This window comes from Akebia trifoliata, chromosome 8 (genome assembly GCF_017979445.1).
Source record: "Akebia trifoliata isolate Shusen 1 chromosome 8, ASM1797944v1, whole genome shotgun sequence".
Classification (NCBI taxonomy): domain Eukaryota; kingdom Viridiplantae; phylum Streptophyta; class Magnoliopsida; order Ranunculales; family Lardizabalaceae; genus Akebia; species Akebia trifoliata.
The window spans coordinates 40295145-40301144 of NC_141382.1; positions in this window are offsets into that span (position 1 = coordinate 40295145).

Consider the following 6000-nt stretch of genomic DNA (forward strand, 5'->3'; position numbering starts at 1 on the left):
GGCTACTCATAAAATTCTCAAGGAAAATTACATTGAAGAAATCTAATAACACCGTCCTTTTGATCCATGTTTTAGATCATATTTAAAAATAAATAAAAAAATCTAACTCAACCAAGTGTCTGAAATGAACATTCATTAAACTCCTAAATTTTAACAATTACATATAATTGTGTTGATGACGTGGTACAAAAGAAATTACTACTAACGATATGCTCCCAAAAGTTTCATGTCAAGCCAACAATTTTCTGCAAGAAACGTTTTTAAACCAAATGAACCATTTAAGTACATTAATTCCTAAAACCTAAGAAAAGAAAAGACACGCCCAACTAAGTCATTATCCATAAAAACTTTGACTTGGAAATTAAAAAGTTGTTTAATCTGTTAAAAGAACAAGAAATTATGAAAAGGAACAATAGAAGGATTTTGTGAATTTATAGGTCAGAAATATGATATTGACATAATATCTTTTACATCATATATTGTTTAAGCATCAGTCCAGTGACATAATATATCACCTACTTCTTGCCCTTTATACAAATTCTATAGTAATTTAATAGGAATAGAGGTTTCGTTGGACAAATAGATGATGATGTGTTGTAGAAGAAGAGAGGAAACTTTAGTGATATATTTCAAAGATAGGAGAGCTAGTTATGGAACCAAAATATAATTCCACTACATAGTTAATTGATGAATCCATCAAAATCATGTTGTTTGTTTGTCACTATTTTCTCAATGATCACTGTTTTATGTGATTGGTGTGCACTCCAAGATTGCTTTTGAATGTGATCAATGTTAATTAGATTATAGAGGTAAATCTTGAGGAAACTATCACATAAATATTTTATAACCATTGGATTTAAGCTTTTTTCTTGGACTAATTACTAAGATTCAATATTTAAAAAAATAAAAAAAGAATCATTGCTCATTGGATTCCAAAATATCAAAAATTGATGAATCTAATGTGGCTACAAATTTCTATGAAAAATACTAAATACCTTTATTAAATCACCCTTCCATGAAGGGGGGTGACTCATTTTTTTGAAAGAATTGGGATTATTTCTGAAATTTGTAGAAATAATCTATGTTTCCACTTTTTTCGCTCGGCTTGGCTTCCCTTAGCTACTCCAAGTCTCCACCAGCTTTTGATAATGAGCCGTGCAAACCTGACTTGAAATAATATTCAACTGACGTGGGATGTGAATATTACCATAGATATTTTTCCTCGAGATACAGATCGAAAAAACAATGGCTCTGTATACATTCCACGTCAGTTGAGTGTCTGTTTTTTTAGTCGGTTTAATAGTATTATTCTTTGATAATATTAAAATCCTAACTTGCATTTTAAAGTATATAATGTATAATACGGATTTTCTAATTCCTGGTGTTGAGTAACGTTATTTAACTAACTTGTCTTCCTTTTGCCACGTTACAGTCCCTATCAAGAGAGAATTACCGTTTGGTCCACCATTTTTGAATCGGAAGGCTATAATTTATCAATCATGATAATGATTATAGAGTAATGGGTAATAGTAGGATTGCCAATGGATCTAATCAGACCAGACCCAAAATCCAATCCAATAACACCGGATCTGATCAAGTTTTTAGATTTCTTTAAGGTTTCGATCTAATGTCTTATTTAGCAAGGTTTTGGATCAAACTTTATCCCGATATGTTATCGACTTTGTCTGATAAAATGTGAGAAAGTATATATAAATATATATATATGGGACATGTTCAGCACCCTAAGTTTTACCACACACTTTAACAAACGTTTTTTGTCCTACATGGGTTAGAAGTTTTGGAATGAGTTGATTTTTGGTGAGGATGATCTCTATGATTAGAAGATCATCTTCCCCAAAAATCAGCCCATTCCGAAATGTTTAGCCCCATGTTTACACGTTGAAAAATCATGGACCGTCCATTTTTTGTAAATCAATTTTGATGGGGTTAGAAGTTTTGGAATGAGCTGATTTTTGGTGAGGATGATCTCCTCACCATAGAGATCATCCTCACCAAAAATCAGCTCATTCCGAAACTTCTAACCCATGTAAGACACAACGCGTTTGTTAAAATGTGTGGTAAAACTAAGGGGTGGGAACTATACCCTATATATATATATATATATATATATATATATATGGGTCACGTTCCTAAGACTCATAAGACTCACATTGCGACACACCGTTTTGTCTTATATGGGCAAAAATATTTGGAATGAGCTGATTTTTTGTGAGGATGATCTCTGTGATGAGGGGATCATCCTGGCAAAAAATCATCCCATTCCAAAACTTCTAACCCCATCAAAATTGATTTACAAAAATTGGACGGTCTATAATTTTTCAACAAAAATTGGACGGTCTAGAAGTTTCATAATGAGCTGATTTTTGGCAAGGATGATCTCCTCACCATAGAGATCATCCTCACAAAAAATCAGCCCATTCCAAATATTTTTGCTCATATAAGACAAAACGGTGTGTCGCAATGTGAGTCCCAATATGAGTCTTAGGAACACTGTTCTATATATATATATATATATATATATATATATAGGGAAATGTTCAGCACCCTAAGTTTTACCACACACTTTAACAAACGTTTTTTGTCCTACATGGGTTAGAAGTTTTGGAATGAGCTGATTTTTGGTGAGGATGATCTCTATGATTAGAAGATCATCCTCCCCAAAAATCAGCCCATTCCGAAATGTTTAGCCCCATGTTTACACGTTGAAAAATCGTGGACCGTCCATTTTTTGTAAATCAATTTTGATGGGGTTAGAAGTTTTGGAATGAGCTGATTTTTGGTGAGGATGATCTCCTCACCATAGAGATCATCCTCACCAAAAATCAGCTCATTCCGAAACTTCTAACCCATGTAAGACAAAACGCGTTTGTTAAAGTGTGTGGTAAAACTTAGGGTGCCGAACGGGACCCATATATATAATATGTCTCTTGGTGATTCCACTCCTATGTCTTAATTTTTAAAATCTTTAAAGAAAGTATCTTGAGAAAAATATTAGCTTTTATTATATTTTCTCTTTATTGTCTTTTCATCTATATCCTAAATGTTATTATCTTTCCTTTTCTAGCTCTTGATAAGAATACCATTTTAATTTGATCTATTTTTTTTTTTCAATAATACCCCTATAATTTTAATGTATTTTCTACTATTTATTTATAACACCCCTGTAACTTTATCATATTTTCTCTTTTACGCTTTTAGATTTAAGATAACGCCGATGCCAAATTCTACTAAATCTATATAAGAAAATACAGTAGTGGATCCCATTCTCTTTATCCCCTGTAAAGATAGATTGTGATTTAATCTTGCTATAAATCTCGATAAATTTTTTTAATTTTATAATATTTACGCTTTTAGTACAATCCATTATTACGTATCTAATTGTATTGCCTTCTTTCAACCATTTACAAGAATACTCATATAATTTTATTGTATTTCATCTTGTGTTTAGCTTTTTTAATAGAATAATGATTTTCAGACTCTCCCCTTTAACAAACTCACCCCCAAATCTCTCGACGTGACATATACCTGAATCATAGTTTTTTTTTTTCTTTTTCCTCCTTAGGATACACAACTGCGCATATTTACAAGGATGTGTAATTTTGCATCCCGATGAAAAAACTATGGTTCATGCACATGCCGCGTTAGGAGAGTTTGGGGGGAGTTAGAAAATCACGGACTCTTTTCAATAATACTCCTTCCAATTATATTGTCTTTTCTTTATTACCCGTTTTTCAATAATATCTTTTTAGATTTATTGGCAAACTCTAGTTATCTTATAGTAATTTGTTTAAAAATATTAAGTCTAGTTTTGTTTTGTTATATCAAATCAGGATTAATCCAATTCAATTGTTATTTGATCAGTCTTGGTTTGATCCTAATGTTGAGATTTTAATCCGACAAGAGTCCAATTTGTTGCTTATCATATTGGTTTCATGTTTGATCCTTCAAGATCCAATCATCAGATTGATCTCAGATCGACCTTCGATTCGGATAGATCCATTGACCGCTCCATATGTAATAGTCCGTACAAATACAAAAGAATAAGAAAGATGTCAAACAAGAATAAGTGGAGTTGCCTAATGTTATTCACTACATGTATAGGGTAGATAATCTCGATTTTAATTATTATTTTATAAAGTATAAACAAGTAAAGGACGAAAGCACCCTTGTAGATGTTAAGGTATTTGTCGTTTCCTTATGGTACCGATGCACTTTGGAACGCATATGTGGATGGGACGATGAATCGAACTGGAGACCCTCTCATGTATAAGGAATTTTTAATGTACCTTTTTCTTTTTTCAATTTTATTTTATTTAGATTTTAGACTCAACTCTCTCTATCAAATTGACCTCAGTCTTCTCTTTTAGACAAAGGAAAGTGACTTAAATGCCCTCATGTTCAATCTTTTAAAAAACCCCCTTGTTTTTTAATCTAAAAATCTGCAATTTCTAAGCTTCTCAACCTCCATTGTAAATTATTTTAATATATTGAATCTCATCTAAGGGTTTCAATCTAGATTTAAAAATGATGGTGTTGATGTATGTGACTTATATTGAGTGGAACACGTATATAAAGAATATAGGCAAATGTTGACGTAAAGCGGGAGAGGAGAATTTTGTGTTCTTCACTCGAACTTATAATGTACTAAACAACGATATCTGCTAAAAACATATATTTGCTAAGGACGAATTTTTTAGGTTAGGGGTGCGGGGGCAACACTCCCGCGATATGGTATAAAGGTATTATTGAAATTTTCTAATACCTATTGTACGACTAGGGTTTATTATAAATTCTTATGATGTAACCATAATTTAACGTATAGTGAAAATTCAGTTTTTATTTTTGTGGATGTAGGCATATCGCCTAACCATGTTAGATCTGCGTGTTTATTTTTATTTATTTCTTGTTTTTCTCTTTCATATTATTCATCAAAATTGCTTTATGTAACATAACAGATGGATTGAAGATAAGGTTGAATAAATTAAAAATAATATATCATATTTTAAGAAACTAAAAATGAAAGGTTTTTGGAAGAAAATTCAAGGAATTTTGGCTAGATGTTGAAGTTGAAGGCATGTAAGTCATTTTATTTGTTTATAGGAGAAGACCAAGGTCAAGGGGTATGTAATAAATATGAAAACAATGGGGTATTCAAAAATTCCCCAAAACATAGAGGGATTGAAATCGCCATTTTCCAACTAATAACATGCCCCTTGATCTCGACCTTCTCTAATAGACTTATGAAAAGTGGCTTAGACCATGTTCCCATCTTTAACCTATAATTAAAAGCCCGTAATTCTTTTCTTCTTGGAATGGGAGATCTTCAGTCTCTTGGGCAAATTTTTTTTGTTTTTTATTTTCAACTTTAAGATTTTATTTATTTCAACCTTCAAATCATAATAATAAGATAAGATTTTTAGAGAATTAAAATATAATGTAATTTTAGGTAGAACATATCAAAGGTTTTTTTCAAGGGATTAATGCAATGTTTAAAGGTTTAATTTAAGATAGAAAACCCTTGAATTTTGTATCTTAAATTTCATCATCTTCAACTTAAAAAAAAATCCAATATTGTTCTTGAGGCTTGAATGTTGAAGCAGATAAAATCTTGAAGTTGAAGAGTATGGAAATATATATATATATATATACCCAAGAGGTTGAAGATGAGGTTTCGTAAGATAACTAATCTTTGGAAGAAAAAAAAAGGGTTTAGCTATAGGTTGAAGATAGGGTATTTGGGTTATTTTTAATTTATCTATAACAGAAGACCAGAGTCAAGAGGTATCACAAATATTCACAAAAAAATCGAGGGGTATTTCTAAATCACACTTTTGTGTATGTGTGAAAGTTTGTTTAAGTTTGATGCACCAACCATCTGAATCAAAGATGGCACAACTTTCTGGGGGACCACTAACCCAAGAGTAATTATACAATGCAACGGGGTGGACACATTAACGTCAATCAACCAATAACTTTGAC